We start from the raw sequence: 19,180 nt of genomic DNA, 5'->3' as shown, positions 1-19,180 counted from the left end.
ATGTGACAAGAAAAAACTGGCTATATCAGTAAATACCAATTGTGTTGCATGCGGCTAATTCTCGGGGACTGTCATCAGCTACAGTATTGAAGGTGAGTCTCCAATATGCTGATGGGTATCACAATGTTGATATACAGGAATTTCTGACAGGACTCCGGTACTTCGTTCCACTAGTCGTCCTTGTTTTCATTATTCTTTTTGCTTTGCCTGAGCTTACCAACTTAGCTAATTATATATGGTAAGTTGATAAGCAGGATTTTTTTGCTGGTGCTGGTGCATCTTGTCATGTTTGTTCTGTTTCCGTTTAGAGTGGACTAACAAAGGAAGTACTATAATTCTCTTGCAAATTTTGAGTGAAATGCAGTGAGGATAGTCTTGGTAAACTTAATATTTGTGTAGATTTGTTAATAATGACTCTTTGGTCCTAAGTAGTGTAACATTCTTAACTAATCTAATATGTTTGATGTTTGGCATATTTCGATATATGTCTATGTTACTTTACCCATGTTTTAACCGCTTCTTGTTGTTATTTGATCTTTAAAATGCCCAACATGGTTTAATTATTGGTTTGATGACTAATTAAGTTATGTTTGACTATTTAAGGTTTTTGGAGTGCAAAAATATGAAGAAAAGGTGTCCTAGGTAGAAGAAGAGAGATTGGATGCGTCGCATCCAATCTAGAAAAAAAAACATCATCGTGCATACACCCTGAGCAGTGAAGTTGGACCATAGCGTCCACCATAGCATCCGAAACTGGAAAGTAGAAGAAAAGGGTGGATGCGTCGCATCCACCCTCGCATGCAAAATTCGGAAGTTGAAGAGAAGGTGGATGCGTCGCATCCATCCTCACATTCTAGGTTAAGAAATGGAGGACGAGGTGGATGCGTCGCATCCACCTTAGCATCAACCTCTGAAGCCGATTTGGGCTAGGGTTAGGAGAACTCTAGCCCACGACTTTTGGACGCAATATATAAGCTTAAAAACGCTTCTTTTGGCGGGGAGAGGAGAGCAAGATTGAAAAAGACAGAAGCTACGACCAAGTTGAAGAAAAACCAAGGAATTCGTCTGGAGTTCTTATTCTCTCTTTCTTTTATTGATTTTTATGCACTCTTATGAAATTTTGGATGATTGCCTGAATATGAGTGGCTAAGAATCCTATTGTTCTAGGGTCATGGGTATACATGAATGTTGATTTTTGAAGTTTAATTTGACTACATTGAGTTTATCATATTGGGTTGTTTATTTAATTCTATTTTTAATTATTTTGCTGAGTAGCTAACAGTGAAATACTATCTATGAATCTAGAGTTGAACTCGAAAGTGGGAACCCTAGATTGCATATAGGAGTAAATAGAGTAAGTTCTCATATCCGGGCATCGGGGAACGGATTCGCGATTAGGATAGAGATATACCTAATTGCCTTGCTCGGTTGTAATATAGAAATTGTAAATGCGTTCTTGTTAAACTTAATTCCATAGACATATAGGTATTAAGCTAACTTGAATAGGTTTGTCAGAACTCGACAGATTCTTACAAGTGAAATTAACTCTGTGAATTAACAATTCCGATAAATCATTTAGTTATTTTAAACTAAGAATGCAACATGAATGTTAGATGACCCGTGACCCTGGAATATTATATCTTATTGATTGTTATTCAAAAACTATTTAAGTGTTGTGTTTCCTTCTTAGCAGTTCATTATTTGATAGTCTGTAGTTAGTAATTTAGAAAATTATATGTTTTGTTAAGAATATCTTGAATCAATAAGCTATTCGAGTTTAAATTAGTCAAAAGTTAATCATAAGTCTTCGTGGGAACGATACTTTATTCACTACTTTATTACTTGACGACCACGTATACTTGCGTGAGTGTATTTGCACTGGACAAGTTTTTGGCGCCGTTGCCGGGGACTTAGAAATTAGCTACTTGACTAAGTTAAGCTTTTATTAGATATTTGTTCAAGTTTTAATTTTCAGTTTGCCTTGTTTGTATCAACGCAGGATCTTCTCTCGAATGCAGAGGAGTATAAGTGCAAACAACCTCATTCCTCTTGATCCAGAAATCGAACGAACACTACATAGAGTGAGAAGGGAACTTGAAGCTAGAACGAGAATAGAAAGAGAGTTGGACATCGCCGTTCAGCCACAACCAATAGAGATGGCAGGCAATGGAGAGCGTCCGGTGATTGAAGCCGCAAGGCCCAATCTTGCGAATATGACTCAGGCTATTGTGAAGCCTGATATCACTGGGCATTTTGAACTCAAACAGTACATGGTACAGCTGATTCAGTCCACAGGACAGTATGTGGGTCTATCTCATGAGGACCCGCAGAGGCATATTCAGAACTTCTTGGAAATTACGGACACTTACAATTATCCGAACGTTTCCAAGGACTATGTCAGGCTGACACTGTTTCCTTTTTCACTGTTGGGGGAAGCTAAGGAATGGTTGCAAAAGGAGCCCGCGAACTCTATCCACACTTGGGATGATCTAGCAAGGAAATTCCTGATCAAGTTTTTCCCAACTAAGAAGACAAAGTCGCTGAGGAGCCAAATTCTTGGGTTCCAACAACGGGATGGCGAGACACTTCGTCAAGCTTGGGAAAGATACAAGAAGCTACTCAGAGACTGCCCGCATCATTGTCAAACTGATGAGGTATTGGGTCACACTTTTGTTGATGGGTTAGATGAAGCATCAAAAATGAATCTTGACTCAGCTTGTGGGGGTAGTTGCATGGCAAAGCCGTATAGTGAAATACAACTCTTGCTAAACAACTTCACTGCTAATGACCATAATTGGCAAGGAGAGGGGGATTCAAGAAGGGGAATTAAACAGAGGGCAGCCGGATTGATTGAGCTTGATGATTTTTCCGCCATGAGAGCCGATGTAGCAAAACTGGCAAATCAGATGAACAGAATGACAACACAACAAATTCAACATGTACAGCAGATGTCTATTGGTTGCGACCTATGCGGAGACAGTCATATGATTGACATGTGCCCCACGAATCCTGAATCTATATACTATGTGGGGCAACAAAACAGAGGTCCTATGAATCAACATGCGCAATATGGGAACACTTACAACCCAAACTGGAGGAATCATCCTAACTTCTCATGGGGCGGAAGTCAACAGAATCAGTATAGGCCTCAAGGGAATTTTACTCAACCTCAGAAGCCACCCCAACAAATGGAAGAAAGTACGAATGACTTGCTGAAAAAGTTGTTGCTAGACAATCAACAGCTCAGGACCGATTTCAGAAATCTTGAGAGGCAAATGGGGCAGTTAGCAGCAAACCAAAATACTAGACCTACAGGCTCACTCCCCAGTGATACAGAAAAGAACCCTCAAGTTAATGCAGTTACACTTAGAAACGGGAGGGAGCTAGAGGAAGTGCCAAAGAAGATAAAGGAAAAACCCATACCTGAGGGAGAGCTGACACCTAAGGCAATACAAGAGTCAAAGGAAAATGATGCAAGTTCAGAGCGAATGGAGGTTACAAGGCCACCACCACCTTTCCCCCAAAGGTTGCAGAAAAAGAATGACGATCGCATGTTCAACAAATTTCTCTCTATGTTGAGTCAGGTTCAATTAAATATTCCATTAGTGGATGTACTTCGTGAAATTCCAAAGTATGCTAAGTACATAAAAGACATAGTGGCTCACAAGAGGAAATTGACTGAGTTCGAGACGGTTGCACTTACTGAGGAGTGCACATCAAGAGTCCAAAACAAGCTTCCCCAAAAGCTTAAGGATCCTGGAAGCTTCACCATTCCAGTGCGAATCGGTAATATCGACGTGGGACGTGCTCTTTGTGATCTGGGTGCAAGCATAAATCTGATGCCTTTATCCTTGTTTAAGCAATTGGGTCTGGGAGCTCCGAGACCAACTACGGTGATGTTGCAATTAGCTGATAGGTCCATAGCCTACCCCGAAGGAGTGATTGAAGATGTGCTGCTGCAAATTGGAAAATTCATCTTCCCAGCTGACTTCATTATTCTAGACTTCGAAGCTGATGAACAAGTCCCAATCATATTGGGACGACCTCTCTTGGCTACTGGTGATGCAATAATTAAAGTGAGAGAAGGGAAAATGATTATGAGGGTGGACAACGAGGAAGCAATCTTCAATGTCTATAAGGCAATCCAACTTCCCAGCCACTATGAGGAGCTCTCTATGATATCTGTAGTGGAGGTGCATGAGAATCTTCTTGACACGAGTGTATATCTAGACGATTCTCTAGAAAAAGCAATCATGATGTTTGATAGCTTGGAGATGGATGATGAGTTTGAGGAGATGATGCATATCCTAGATGCATCATGTGCTTACATGCAAGGAATAATCCCGTTTGAGCCCCTGAACAGGCCAAGTGGCCCCCCATCAAAGCCGTCAATTGAAGAAGCTCCAAAATTGGAACTTAAACCCCTACCCCTCACCTTCAATATGCTTATTTGGGAAGTTCTGACACTTTACCTGTTATTATTTCTTCTCACTTGTCCAAATTACAGGAAGAAAAGCTATTAAGGGTGCTACGTGAGCACAAGCGAGCAATTGGGTGGACAATGTCTGACATTAAAGGCATTAGTCCAGCATTCTGCATGCACAAAATCCTCATGGAGGACAGACACAAACCAAGTGTAGAGCACCAACGCCGACTAAATCCAATCATGAAAGAAGTGGTAAGAAAAGAAGTGATTAAGTGGCTTGATGCAGGTATTGTATTTCCAATCTCTGATAGTAAATGGGTAAGCCCCGTTCAATGTGTGCCGAAGAAAGGGGGATAACTGTAGTAGCTAATGAAAATAATGACTTAATCCCTACAAGAACTGTCACTGGATGGAGAATTTGCATAGATTACAGAAAACTGAACAATGCCACCCGGAAAGACCACTTTCCCCTTCCTTTTATTGACCAAATGCTTGATAGATTAGCTGGCCAGGAATACTACTGTTTCCTGGACGGTTATTCGGGGTATAATCAGATTGCTATAGCCCCAGAAGACCAAGAGAAAACTACATTTACATGTCCTTATGGCACGTATGCGTTCAAGAGAATGCCCTTCGGTCTTTGTAATGCACCTGCGACTTTTCAAAGGTGTATGATGGCTATTTTTACTGACATGGTTGAAAGATTCGTAGAAGTATTCATGGACGATTTTTCTGTGTTTGGATTTTCTTTTGATAGTTGTTTGATGAACCTTGATAAAGTGCTTGCTAGGTGTGAAGAGACGAACCTGGTGCTAAACTGGGAAAAGTGCCATTTCATGGTACGTGAAGGTATAGTTTTGGGGCACAAGGTTTCAAAAGATGGTCTACAGGTGGATAAAGCAAAGGTGGAGACGATTGAAAAATTGCCCCCACCGACATCCGTAAAAGGCATTCGCAGTTTCTTGGGCCATGCAGGTTTTTATCGTCGTTTCATTAAAGATTTTTCAAAAATTTCTTCTCCTTTGTGCAGGCTTCTAGAGAAAGATGTCACCTTCAAGTTTGATAATGCATGTCTGAAAGCATTTGAGGAGCTGAAGGGACGATTGGTGACTTCACCAATTATCATTGGCCCCGATTGGGCACAACCATTTGAGTTGATGTGCGATGCAAGTGACATAGCAATCGGAGCGGTTTTGGGGCAAATGAGGGATAAAATCTTTCACTCCATTTATTATGCGAGCAAGACTATGAATCCAGCTCAGATGAACTACACAGTCACTGAAAAGGAGTTGCTTGCAGTGGTGTGGGCGTTTGACAAGTTCAGATCCTATCTAGTGGGAACCAAAGTCATCGTCTACACAGATCATTCAGCTATCAGATACTTATTCGAAAAGAAAGACGCCAAGCCAAGGCTGATTCGTTGGGTCCTCCTCTTGCAAGAATTTGACTTAGAGATCCGAGATCGAAAAGGGACAGAAAATCAAGTGGCCGATCATTTGTCCAGATTAGAAAGTCGGGACCATGTAGCTGAAGGAGGGCCAATCAAAGAAACATTTCCGGATGAGCAAATATTGGCAGTCTCCTCGGGTGAAGCCCCATGGTATGCAGATTATGTGAATTTTATTGCAAGTGGGGTGACGCCACTAGAATGGACACCTGACAATAGAAGAAGATTCTTACATGATGTAAGGTTCTACGTGTGGGATGAGCCATTCTTATATAGGCAGTGTGTAGATCAGTTGGTGAGAAGGTGTGTTCCTGAGGAAGAGATGAAGGCTATACTGCATGATTGTCATGCTTCGCCGTATGGAGGTCATCACGGCGGGGATAGAACCGCCCAAAAAGTGCTACAATCAGGTTTCTATTGGCCAAAATTGTTTAAGGATGCACATGCCTTCGTTAAAAATTGTGATAGATGCCAAAGAACTGGAACTATCACGAGGAAGCACGAGATGCCCTTGTAAAATATTCTGGCAGTAGAACTTTTTGATGTTTGGGGGGTTGACTTCATGGGACCATTCCCATATTCTAACGGGCACAGATACATCTTGGTGACGGTCGACTATGTTTCTAAGTGGGTGGAAGCCATTGCTCTTCCTACTAATGACGCAAAAGTAGTGGTAAGCTTTGTAAAGAAGCACATCTTCACACGTTTTGGGACTCCAAGAGTGTTGATAAGCGACGGGGGCACTCACTTTTGTAACAAATTGCTGAATAATATTCTTGCAAAATACGGAGTTAAGCACAAAGTTTCCACTGCCTATCATCCCCAAACGAGTGGTCAAGTAGAAGTTTCCAACAGAGAGGTAAAGCAGATTTTGGAAAAGACAGTAAGTATGAATCGAAAGGACTGGGCCGGAAAGCTGGATGACGCATTATGGGCATATCGCACTGCATACAAGACCCCAATAGGTACTTCTCCGTACAGGTTGGTTTATGGGAAGGCCTGCCATCTTCCCGTCGAGCTTGAACACAAAGCATATTGGGCGATTAAAAAGCTAAATATGGAAATGGACTTGGCCGGTGAGAAGAGATTGCTACAACTCAACGAGCTTGATGAGTTTCGATTGCATGCGTATGAAAATGCCAAATTGTATAAAGAAAAGACCAAAAGATGGCACGATAAGCATATCCAACATCGTGAGTTTGAACCAGGTCAAGAAGTTCTACTGTTTAATTCAAGGCTAAAGCTTTTTCCAGGAAAGCTAAAATCTCGATGGTCGGGTCCGTTTGAAGTGGTTAGCGTGAAACCTCATGGTGCGATAGAATTGTGTGATAAGGGGTCCAATGCGACATTCTTGGTAAATGGCCAAAGAGTAAAACACTATTGGGGTGGTGACATTTCACGTCACAAAACCACGATGGATTTAGTGGAGGCATGAAGAACATGTTGCGTCGTGCCGCGACGTTAAATCAGGCGCTTCTTGGGAGGCCACCCAAGTTAGTTAGTTCATTGTTTTGTAGGAACTAGATCTTATGTGTAAAAAAAAAAAATAATAATAATAAAAATAAATAATAATCAGCTTCAATATGAAGCTGATTATACTAAAAAAAAAAAAGTCGGAAGGCAGTGAAGTCTGCCTATCGCGTCCGTGTCGCGTCCAACAATTTTTGAAGAAAAAAAGGGCGGATGCGTCGCATCCCTCTCAGCATGATAAAATTGACGGGCCAATTGCTCAAGGCAGTGAAGTCTGCCTATCGCGTCCGTGTCGCGTCCAACAATTTTTGAAGAAAAAAGGGCGGATGCGTCGCATCCCTCTCAGCATGAAAAAATTGACGGGCCAATTGCTCAAGGCAGTGAAGTCTGCCTATCGCGTCCGTGTCGCGTCCAACAAATTTTGAAGAAAGAAGGTGGATGCGTCGCGTCTAAGCTCGCACGCACAGGTAAGTACTATATATTTTAACATATCTTAAGAATAAACTGAGGCATACAAACGCACACAAAGTCGTTCAGCGAACTTGCGACGCATACACATCCCTTTAATTCAACTTGCAAGCATACAAACGCAACAGGTACGCATCATCTCCTTCGTTCTTTCTTTGGCTTCTCTCCGAATTCTTCTCTCTTCTCTCTTTCAATGATAGCAACAATTAGGTTTTACAATTTCAAATATCACATGTATTAAGAAAGGAACTGAAAAAGCCTGGGGTTTAGGGCTGTCGTTCTTGGTTGTTGTAATGGTTGCGAGATGATAAACTATAATTCCTTTCATCTCGTCAAATTTTGGGAGGGTAGTCGAATACCCAACTGATAGAATGCTCTAGGCACACTTGTTGCATATCACATGTTCGACGAATTGTCTATGAGGAAAATTTAGGCGTCGGTGAAGTCTGAGTAACCGAGCAACATTAGTATATGCTTGATAATAAGTGTGGGGTCGAGTGAGGTGCTATGTGAAATTGACCGTGGTTAGTGAGTATCGCTAGGATAGACTTCATATTGGGCATAACGATATCTATATAGCGCAATGCTTCTCTGTAAAAAAAAAAAAAAAAAAATAAAAAAAAATTGCAGAGAATTATCACATACTTGCTGAAAACCATGAGCTATAATTCCATACAGTATTGAATGGCATGACTTTACGAATAGTTGGAAGTGCAAGCTGTTGCAACGGCTTTAAAGCTGAACTTCACTATTTCATATGCTAATTGTTGATTTCTTTGCATTGCAGGTACTTAGAGTTGTAAAATGACAGCAACAAGTAAACCGTCAAAGCAACAAGACAAAGATGGTAACAAGCAACCACCCAAAAAGCCTACCGGAAGGGCTGCAGGCGGCCCAAATCCACAGAGAAAAAGGAAGCGGACGGAGAAGGAAATGGAACTGCTGCCTAGGCAGTTAAGTGATGAGTCGGAGCAAGAGGAAGAGGATACATTAGTCAGGAGAACAGTGAAGAAGGGTATTACACCAAGCAAAAGAATAGAGATAAGAGAGCCTGTGACATACCAAAGAAAAGCCTCCAAAAAGAGAGCTCCGACTGATAAAGGGAAGGAGAAGATTACTACAGAATCTGAGTCTGAATCCAATTCGGATAATGACCTCTTACCTGTCGACATGAGTGATGAAGACGAGGGTGAACCCATAGACCGAGTTGATTGGGAGAAAAACTTTGTTAATGAGAAGGCATTCCGTGCCTATAAGAAGATACTATTTTCAAAGAAGTATATTCCGGAAAAGCCGATCAACATTGGAGCACTTAAGAAAAAATACTCAGAGTTTCTAAACTCAATTCGAGAGGTGCAACAATGGGGGCCCATCTTGAAAGGTCACGGCAAGGCCAACCTCATCATTGTTAGAGAGCTTTACGCCAATTGGCGTCACACCAAGGGCAACAGTGTGCGAGTAAGAGGGGTCGATATTAATGTGTTAGCTGAAGCTCTGAATAACTTCTTAAGGGTGCCACACACACTTACAGATAGGTTTGACTCCATATGCAAAACACCCGATTATGCACACATTAAGTCTGTCCTATGCCCTACCAGGAAGGATGCAGAATGGAAGCATGGGAGCATGGAGTACCATTCTATAGCCAAGGAATTCATGAGTGCGTTAGCACGTGTGGCTCTAAACTTCATATGTAACCGCCTGATGCCATGCCAACATAAAACTGATGTCCCTCGTCACCGCGCACTAGTACTATATGCTTTATTAGAGGGGATACCGCTCAACCTAGGAGCCATCATGCATGATCAAATGCAGCGCACCAGGTTGAATTACAAGTGGAGGTTGTTCTTTGCTAATACTCTATCAGCCTTCTTGACAGAGATGGGAGTACTATGGGACAAGGAGCATGATGACATTGAGGCTAAAGCTCCAGGACCATACGATGTCACTCATGTTCTAGAGCCAAGCAAGGGAAGGTCTTCTAAGCTCACCGTTCAACAATTATTTGAGCAGATGCAAGCAGACATGCAAGAGAACAGAGCTGAGCTGATAGCGACTCGTGTCGAGTTGAGTGTCACCAGGGATGAGTTGAGACAGACTCGTGCGGATCTAAGCCGAGTTCAGACCGAGCAGGCCACGATGATGAAGGAGATATCATTACTTCTCAGAGCCCTGGTTCAATGTGCAGGTACAGACATCTCACAGCTGATTGCATCATCCACTGCCGGACCTTCCACTCTTGTTCCTCCTATAGTCACTGAGGCTCCACACAACAGGCCTACTGAGGTCCCTATAACACCTGCTACAGAATCAGCTTAAGCTGTTGATGATAGGACAATGTCAGCCCTCCCTATGCGTGAAGATGATGTTGAAAGGCCGGAGGGGATCCTGATGGAAGCTATGGATGCAGATGCTCTTCCACAAACTGCGAAAGAGCCCTCCACCATGACTTGAGGGAGTTCTTCTCACCCTACTCTACCTTGTTTGTGTGCATTGGGGACAACGCATAATCCTAAGTGTGGGGTGGGGGACTATTCATATTTTGTTGTATGGATGAATGTATTAAACCAGTGAATACTAAATTCATCTATATGAAGCCTTCATGTATTGGATAGCATGTTCGTGATACCTATGTCTCGTTTACATGACTTATGTTCACTTTGCGCTTAATGTTTAATATCTCGTGGCTTCGTGAATGCGTGCATTGTTTGAGAGTCGAAATGTGACTGTCCTTAATGAGTCATGTGCCATGTGTGGTGAGGTTTTTGTGTTGTCCATGTATTGTACTTGTGTCTAGAACTTGCCCGGTATGTGAGTTGAAGCGAAATTTTAGGTGATGCTCGGTTTGAAAAATGATTTTTGGCTTTCTTTGATATTTTTGAGCTTATTGCTTATCACAAATAAAATCTATCCCTACTTAACCCTTTTGAGCCTGTAGACCTGTTATTTGGCACCCACATTACAAGCCTATACTCTTTTTATTCTTAATTGACATTGTGTTGATCCTTTTACCTCTTAAAGCACTTTAATTGTTAGATGAGCGCTAAAAGAAGTAAGAAGGGACTAAGTGTGGGGTGACTTTTGAGTGGAACCAATGCAAGAAAGAAGGGTGCACTTATTTCGTAAAATAATACACCACTAGCGAAAAAAATAAAATAAAAAAAATATAGATGAATAAATTGTTGTCTTGTTCTTGCTAGTGGGTATGAATTAAAGTAGTGCTTAAAGAAAGAGGAAATATTGTTGGGGTGATATTATTTGTGAAATTGATGTGGTGTTGAAGAATTTGCGCTTAAGTTATTTGATGATGTGTTAAAGTGCTTAGGAGGTTGAGTCACTATTCCTAAAATATATCCTACCTTTCCCTTAGCCCACATTACAACCATGAAAAAGTCCTAATTGATTTTAGATCGAGCGAGCGTACATTAGTAGATATTTACATTAAGGGCAAGCCTATGGTACTAATTGCATGCATGTGACTTCTTTGTGAGAGTGAGCGATTTTCTTTGATATATGTGAGTCATTAAAATATATTTGATCATGAGATTCGAATGTGTGGATTGAACTCGCTCTCTTGTTCTTGTTGTGAGGGCACATGATTTCACGAGGGATAGGTAACGTTATTAGACTTCTCTATGATGTTGGGTGTTCAAGCCATGAGTGCATAGTGACATTGAGTCGTTCTTTGAGGTTAGGGTTATTGTGAGCATGTTGTCTTTGTTCGAATATGTTTAAAGAAGGGCATAATTAAAGGGAAGTATATGTAATGCATAGTCTAGAGCCTAATTGCTGCAAATTACCATGATCATAGGTGCAGTGTGCTTTGAATGATAAGAGCTTAATTCTGTTTCGTCTACTACATGATGGTTGTTCGAGGACGAACAAAGGTTTAAGTGTGGGGTAGTGATGTTTGGCATATTTCGATATATGTCTATGTTACTTTACCCATGTTTTAACCGCTTCTTGTTGTTATTTGATCTTTAAAATGCCCAACATGGTTTAATTATTGGTTTGATGACTAATTAAGTTATGTTTGACTATTTAAGGTTTTTGGAGTGCAAAAATATGAAGAAAAGGTGTCCTAGGTAGAAGAAGAGAGATTGGATGCGTCGCATCCAATCTAGAAAAAAAAAACATCATCGTGCATACACCCTGAGCAGTGAAGTTGGACCATAGCGTCCACCATAGCATCCAAAACTGGAAAGTAGAAGAAAAGGGTGGATGCGTCGCATCCACCCTCGCATGCAAAATTCGGAAGTTGAAGAGAAGGTGGATGCGTCGCATCCATCCTCACATGCTAAGTTAAGAAATGGAGGACGAGGTGGATGCGTCGCATCCACCTTAGCATCAACCTCTGAAGCCGATTTGGGCTAGGGTTAGGAGAACTCTAGCCCACGACTTTTGGACGCAATATATAAGCTTAAAAACGCTTCTTTTGGCGGGGAGAGGAGAGCAAGATTGAAAAAGACAGAAGCTACGACCAAGTTGAAGAAAAACCAAGGAATTCGTCTGGAGTTCTTATTCTCTCTTTCTTTTATTGATTTTTATGCACTCTTATGAAATTTTGGATGATTGCCTGAATATGAGTGGCTAAGAATCCTATTGTTCTAGGGTCATGGGTATACATGAATGTTGATTTTTGAAGTTTAATTTGACTACATTGAGTTTATCATATTGGGTTGTTTATTTAATTCTATTTTTAATTATTTTGCTGAGTAGCTAACAGTGAAATACTATCTATGAATCTAGAGTTGAACTCGAAAGTGGGAACCCTAGATTGCATATAGGAGTAAATAGAGTAAGTTCTCATATCCGGGCATCGGGGAACGGATTCGCGATTAGGATAGAGATATACCTAATTGCCTTGCTCGGTTGTAATATAGAAATTGTAAATGCGTTCTTTGTTAAACTTAATTCCATAGACATATAGGTATTAAGCTAACTTGAATAGGTTTGTCAGAACTCGACAGATTCTTACAAGTGAAATTAACTCTGTGAATCAACAATTCCGATAAATCATTTAGTTATTTTAAACTAAGAATGCAACATGAATGTTAGATGACCCGTGACCCTGGAATATTATATCTTATTGATTGTTATTCAAAAACTATTTAAGTGTTGTGTTTCCTTCTTAGCAGTTCATTATTTGATAGTCTGTAGTTAGTAATTTAGAAAATTATATGTTTTGTTAAGAATATCTTGAATCAATAAGCTATTCGAGTTTAAATTAGTCAAAAGTTAATCATAAGTCTTCGTGGGAACGATACTTTATTCACTACTTTATTACTTGACGACCACGTATACTTGCGTGAGTGTATTTGCACTGGATGCGACGCATTTCTCTTGACGACCACGTATACTTCACTTTAATATGTTCAGATAATTAACAAAAGAATTTATAAGATTATTCTGAAAAGGAGAAGAAGAAAAAGGGAGGTAATTTTAGGACACTCCTCATTTCTCTTGAAGTTTCTGTGAAAGCTTAAAACGGGGAACTAATGTTAGCTTTGAATCACAACTCCTTGCTCTCGCGTTTTTTCCTTGCTTTTGATGTGAAACTCACAGAAGGAAAACAGGTGTTGATTGTTTAATTAGTCTTCTTAAGGAATTTATGCCCCCGTTAGTGTTTAGACGAATTCCTTCAGACATAACCCTCTGTAAACAGACACTTAAAATTTTCAGATATCAAATTCAAAATTTAAATTAATAAAATTAAACGTATTAATGAAAGCTCTTAACTGTCCCTTGTTTTTTTGGTTCTTTTTGCTTAAAATGCACTCATTTGCTTCTCCCAAAGCTTGAAGTCCCCCTCTTTTTTGGTTCTTTTTGCTTACAATGCACTCATCTGAAAATCAAAGCTATCTGCTAGTCCACTTGGGCCATGTGATTGCATCGACTGAATACATCCACTACATTCAAGAAATCCATTTGTTGAAGCAATTAAGGCATGTGCAGGAGAGCTTTAAGAATGTGTTCATTACCGAATTAGCCATTGAGAAGTGACTGATGAGACATGAGACTAAGGAGTGCTGAAGTTCCCTACAGTTCAAATTGTTGTAATTACTTGCATTATAGATAGAGGAATTTGTTGGCTAAGTTAGAAGTACAATGATCTTTTGTCCCAAAAATATGCCTTATTGGGCATGTTGACTTTCTCTGAAGTAGTACCCAAGAATGCTTATCTCCTAGCGTAGAAAAGAAGAAAAGTTTGTGAGATCTGGAATCATTGAAGTTTAGTTTTCGACAAGCATTAAGTTGGCCGAATAGTGCTGCAAATAGGCGTACTACATTGAAGAGTGCACATAAAGTATCTAATTGAAAATGTGAAGAAAACTTGATGTTCAAAGCCCTTCCAGACTCACTTACTCCCACTCCACACTTCCCGTTCTATAGATAGTATTGTTTTTTATACAGCAATAAGCACTCTTTACAATGTCTCTTGGTGGAGGAGATTATGTAGAATGTATTATACATATTATGGGCAGGCAAGATGCGGTGAAATGAGCTCAGTGCACATGTCTTGAGCCCAAACAAAACACCCATAGTCAACAAGTTTTGACTCTATCCATCACTGCCATTTTTAGGCCTAGAAGCAAACGCATGGAGCTTCAAGAATTTGGTGACTCCATCGAGGAAAATAGCAATTGCCATGATTCTCTTTTTCCTAATCCTACTTCATTTCCCTTTGTTCTTTCCTTCCATAACCTCAGCTATAGTGTTAAAGTTCGACGCAAACTGACAGTACTTCCTAGGTGCTTGAAGAGAGCTAGCTGGGATGGCAAGTTGCCAGGGGAAGGAACAGATGAGGACATGACTCGCACGAAGGTATTGCTGAATGACATATCCGGGGAAGCAAGGGAAGGCGAAATCATGGCGGTCCTTGGTGCTAGTGGCTCGGGAAAATCCATGTTGATCGACGCCCTTGCGGACCGTATAGCAAGGGAAAGTCTTAAAGGTACTGTAACTTTGAATGGTGAAGTTTTGGAGTCCAAGTTTCTCAAAATGATCTCAGCTTATGTCATGAAAGATGACCTCTTATTTCCCTTGCTAACAGTGGAAGAGACCCTCATGTTCTCAGCCGAATTCCATCTCCCAAGGACTTTATCTTGGTCTAGAAAGAAGGCAAGAGTTCGAGCATTAATCGATCAACTAGACTTGCAAAATGCTGCTAATACTATGATTGGAGATGAAGGCCAGGGGAGTGTCAGGCGGAGAGCGAAGGCGTGTTTCAATTGGAATAGGTATCATTCATGACCCTATTTTCCTATTTCTTGATGAACCTACTTCAGGACTTGATTCTACTAGTGCTTATATGGTGGTCAAGGTCTTGCAAAAAATAGCTCAAAGTGGAAGCATTGTGATCATGTCAATTCACCAGCCAAGTTACAGAATCCTCTGTTTGTTGGACCGCTTGATCTTTCTTTCATGTGGTCAAATAGTTTTTGGTGGTTCACCTACAAGCATTCCCCAGTTCTTTGCTGAATTTTGGATTCCAATTCCAGAAAATGAAAATTGGGCAGAGGTGGCTTTAGATTTCATACAAGAGCTAGAAGAAACTCCAAATGGAACCAAGAATTTGGTGGAATTCAATAGATCATGGCAAAGAGAAAATCCAACTTGCACCAGCTTTTTCAGTGGACCTAAACCATCGTTGCAAGATGCCATAAGTGCAAGTGTTTCAAGGGGAAAATTAGTCTCAGGAGCAACAAATATCGGCCACAATATTTCTTCGCTAGACGTCCCAAAATTTGCTAATCCATTCTGGATGGAAATGGTTGTGATAGCAAAAAGATCCATACTTAACTCCATGAGAATGCCTGAGCTGTTTTACGTTTGTTTTGGTGCTGTTGTTGCAACTGGGATCATTCTAGCCACACTCTTTAGGAAACTGGACAATTCCCCAAAAGGGATTCAAGAAAAGCTAGGTTTTATTGCCTTTGCCGTGGGTTCAATCTTTTACATATGTCTTTATGCCATGCCAGTCTTCCTCCAAGAAAGGTACATTTTCATGAGAGAAACAGCATATAATCTTATCGCTGTTCCTCTTATGTTCTCTCCCATACCATCATCTCACTTCCTTTGCTATTTGTCCTCTCCCTTACTTAGGCTGTAACAACTTATTGGTTAGTCGGTCTAGCAGGTGGCTTTTCGGGGTTTGTTTTTTTCTACCTCTTCATGTTTTCCACATTTTGGGCTGCTACTTCCTTTATCACATTCCTCTCTGGAGTCATTTACTCTGAAATGGTTTCTTACACAGTAGTCACCTTAATTTTGGGTTGGTTTATGTTGTTAAGTGGCTTGTTCATTGACCGAGATCGGATCCCCCCTTATTGGATATGATTTCACTATTTATCTCCACCAAAATACCCTTATCAAGGTGTTTTACAGAATGAATTTGATGATCCATACAAGTGTCTTGTAAAGGGTATCAAGATTTTTGATGCCTGGCCGTTGAAGGATGTTACTGAGTCGTTGAAGATAGAGTTGCTTCAAGACATGAGCAAGATCTTGGGGATGAACATAACAAACTCAACTTGTTTGACAAGAGGAACAGATATATTGAAGCTAACCGCGGTGAATGATTTAGACAAATGGTCTAGTTTGTGGATCACCATTGCTTTGGGAATTTTCTACAGGATTCTCTTCTATTTTGCTTTGTTGATTGGAAGCAAAAATAAGAGGCGCTGAGTACTTTTTTTAGGAAAAATATCATGTCAATATCTTTGCAGTAGCAAGGTAGTCAAACTGAACTAGAAAAGTGGAGATTTTTTTGTTTGAAATTTGCATTATGTTTGTGTCTCAAGATTTGAGATAGCTATGTAACTACATTAATTTTGAACTTTAAAGTAGACCTTTTATAGGCCAAGAGACGAATTTTGTCCATTATGGACATGTTTCTTTGTTGAAACACCATGTTTGCCTCCAATTAACATAATTCAGAAATTTTAAGTCAGGGTCGCTAGCTAGCTAGCATTGCAATGTTCATTTTTGTGCAATGCTGCAATCATTTTTGAGCGCTGCGACGCACATTTTCTATCTGTTAATACTGACTTGGCGCTGCAGTGCACAGCTTCAAAGCACTGTGGCACCTAATCTGCCCAGCAAACATTGCCTGCCTGGAAGGAGATATATTGGTTTGGCCAGATCCAAATTTTATATTTGTATGAAGAAATCCACTGAATATGTACGAAAATTAAGTTAAGAACTCAGTTACTAACACTTGATGTCGCTATCCTAGAATTTAGAACCCATAAAGTTCAAGTCTTGACTTTGTCTATATATGCTTCCAGCATACCAAAGTAGTTCACCCAAATTTCATATACTAAAACTAAACTTTTCGATCTTCATAATATATATCAAAACATGTGTATAATGTCAGCACTATATCCCAAAGGTCTGCTCTCTCATCTCATACTTGTGACTTGTAAGTCACTCTTTTGCTTAATATATATATTCACACCATTCTCCCCCAAACTTGACATTCACCATTTTTTTTTTTTTTTTTTTTGGCTTCTCCCAAAGCTTAACCTCTTTTATCTTTTTATAGTTGATAATCATACTTATGGGTCAATGCTAGTTTTCTTATAACTTTATCCTGCTAGTCCATGTGATGCATCGACTGAAAACATGAACTGCATATTAGAAAAAAAGAAGGATTTCTTGAAGAAATGATAAGGCATGTGCAAGAAAGATTAGTAATGCGTTGGTAACCGTATTAGACATTTAATTGACTAATGTACTCCTTTTTATCTCATGAAAAACTTAGGCTCATTCTAAATACCCAAACTTGAGTCTCTGCATTTTGAGCTTTTGATGGCAATTAGCAAGATATGCACTTATATGAGAGTTAGTAGATCTCTTGAGCTATGGAAACCCAAAATCTACACTAAAAGTTTTCATAAAAACTTTATGTTAGTAATTTCAATGTTTGTAAATAAACTGAACACTGCAAAGAGGAGAATAAAGGGGAAGTTTTATCTGCAGGGGCACCTATTTACCTACTTAATACTAGCTTGTAGTTGTATTGGCTGTGCTATGATAAGATGGTTTGACTTATATACGGCGACTGTAAAAAATTCTACACAATCAACAATATCAAGGTAACATGCATTATTTTTCAGGTTACTATCTCCACTTCTTATAGACGATAATTCTAATTATTTCTTAGGTCATATGATAGTGTAAAATACTTTTAATGATGTCAATGTATAAAATTGAATTATATATGTACTGAATCTAGTGCAGCAGCGGTAAAGTTGTCTCCACGTGACCTACAGGTCACGGGCTCGAGTCGTAGAAGAAGCCATTAATACTTGCATTAAGTTAGGCGGTATACATCACACCTCTTGGGATGCGACCCTTCCCCGGACCCTGTGTGAATGTGGGATGCTTTGTGCACCCTGCTGCCCTAGTGCCAGCAAAGTTTATCCTATTGTTGTGTTTGCTTGAAACACACAGGAATTTATTTGCAAGGTTAGACGAACAACGGTTTGTTGTTTCAAATATGTCTTTTGAGCAATTTAACTCAAAGATGCTAACTCAAGAGCGCTTCTCCACAACCCAAGAAAAGGAGAAAATTTTGTGAGGTTACGGAGCCATTGAAGTTTAGTTTTAGACATACAGTATATGGTTGTATAATGGCAAATAGGGGTATTAAAAGGGGAAATGGCCAAATATATCTCTACTTTCAAATATTGTCTACATTTAACCTCCGTTATACTATCGGGCCAAATTTACCCCTACCGTTATACTATCTGGCCAAATTTACCCGTATCATCAGCAAGCATTTAAAAATTAGCCCTTGATCTGTTAAGTAATCCAAAATCACCCAAATTCATTTTATTTAAATCACTTGTTGTTCTGCTTGCTCCATTATTTTCAGAAATTACTGTTGATGTGAATGCTAAAGTTACTAGACTATTCATAATTTTTTTTAATTACCAATGCACTCACTTCTTTTCTTGTAATAATGGGTTTTGGAATTGATTTAAAATTTTATTTATTTTTCAATCATATACACAATGTAAAATTCAGTAGGTCTATTTATTGTGTATTATATGCAGCTAAGCATCATGTATGTACATATATATTCAAATATATTTTGTCATTGTCGGGTTAGTATAGAGTTCGATCAACTAACTTAAGAGTGCACAATGTTTAGCCATTTAATTAAAGCAAAGTTGAATTCGACAATGTACAGTCTCAGAGGAATTTCAACTTCAATCACTTGCAAAGTCTCCATACATTTGGTGCAACGAATTCATTAAAATTGAGATGCTGTAAATACTTTTAGAATTTAGAAAAGTTACATAATTTAAATTTTTTAATTTACTATACTTTGTTTATTCTGTTGTATTATTTAATATTTT

General features: G+C 39.6%; 1 pseudogene; it reads left to right on the top strand.

The window, feature by feature from the left end:
* Positions 1-13,184: 13,184 nt before the first annotated feature.
* On the top strand, positions 13,185-16,746 carry LOC104092411 (ABC transporter G family member 20-like; annotated as a pseudogene).
* The last annotated feature ends 2,434 nt before the right edge of the window (positions 16,747-19,180 follow it).

Source organism: Nicotiana tomentosiformis, chromosome 2 (assembly GCF_000390325.3).
Source record: "Nicotiana tomentosiformis chromosome 2, ASM39032v3, whole genome shotgun sequence".
NCBI lineage: Eukaryota > Viridiplantae > Streptophyta > Magnoliopsida > Solanales > Solanaceae > Nicotiana > Nicotiana tomentosiformis.
Note: the sequence above shows the minus strand (reverse complement) of the source record. Positions and strands in the feature narration are given on the sequence as shown.